We start from the raw sequence: 1,432 nt of genomic DNA, 5'->3' as shown, positions 1-1,432 counted from the left end.
TTTAGAACAAAGACAATACAAGTGGTAAATCTTGCAAATTGAGAGAACTGTCTTATCTTTAATGCTGACAGTTAGGCTCTTTATTCTGAGTGACTCTTCAGCTGTGATCTTGCCTTCAGAGGTTGTGAATTGAGTTTTCCTAACACAGCCCAGTCCCCAACAGGGAGAATACTTATTTTTTCCATTTAGTTTTTTTTTTTTTTTTCTGGTACCGGGAACCGAACTCATGACCTTGTGCTTGTCAGGCAGGCACTGTGCTGCTGAGCTAAATCCCCAGCCCCTCCATTTAGTGTTATACTGGTTATTTGTTTGTCATAAATAGCCTTTGTCATATTCAAATATGGCCCTCTATCCCTGTTTTCCTCAGAGTTTTTATCATTAAGTGGTGTTGAATTTTGTCAAAAGCCTTTTCTGTGTTTACTGATATGATATTATGATTTTTGACATTGATCCTGTTTATGTGATGTATTACATTTATTGAGTTATGTATACTGAACCATTTTTGCAACTCTGGGATGAAACCTACTTGATCATGGTGTATGATATTTTTTAAAGTATGCTGCATTCTATTTGCTAATATTTTGTTAGGGATTTTTGCATGTATGTTCATTAAAAAGACTGGGTCTTTATCCAGTTTGGGGATCAGGTTAATACTGGCTTCCAGAAGTGAGTTAGGGAATACTCTATCCCTTTTCATTTCTTTGAATAGCTTTAAGAGTATTGGTGATTGTCTTAGTTACTTTTCTCATTTCTGAGACAAAATACTCAACAACCAAAGTTAAATGGGGAAAGGTTTCTATAGCTCATAGTTGGTAGAGGTTTTAGTCAATAATTAGCTGGCTCCCAGGCTGGGTGGCACATGGCAGAGGGGCAACAGTTCATGGCAGAGGAAGACAGCAAAAGCAACAAAAGGGTGGGAGGAGAGAACAAGCCTTTTTCTGTCCCTTATACTGTATACAGGCTACCTACCCTAGGGTGGGTATAGCACTCGTGCCCTTCATCCCAGCATTAGACCATGAATCAGTCACAAACTCTAGGCTCAGTCAGGTCCAAAAAGCCCAGCCCCCATGACTGAATGAGGCTTTGAGGGGGATCAAGACATAAACCATAAGAGTGGTTTAATACCCTTAAAGATTTTATAGAATTCAGCAGTGAATCCATTGGGTTCTTGTTAATGGATTAATAAGCATATTTATGTATTCTTGGGTTAGTTTTGACAGTTTGTATGTGTCTAGGAATCTTTTAATTTCTTCAAAATTTGCTAATTTGTTGGAATATAATTTTGCAAAGTAGTTACTATCTTTTGGATTTTCTGTTGTGATTTCACCTCTTTCATTTTTGATTGCGTTGGCATGAGTCTTTTTTCTCTTTTTCTTGGTGAGCCTGCCTAAGGTCTTATCTATTTTATTTATTCTTTCAAAGAATCAGCTCT

The sequence above is a fragment of the Chinchilla lanigera genome, unplaced genomic scaffold (genome assembly GCF_000276665.1).
Source record: "Chinchilla lanigera isolate Chin_1 unplaced genomic scaffold, ChiLan1.0 scaffold00005, whole genome shotgun sequence".
NCBI classification, from domain to species: domain Eukaryota; kingdom Metazoa; phylum Chordata; class Mammalia; order Rodentia; family Chinchillidae; genus Chinchilla; species Chinchilla lanigera.
This window is presented reverse-complemented; position numbering follows the sequence as displayed.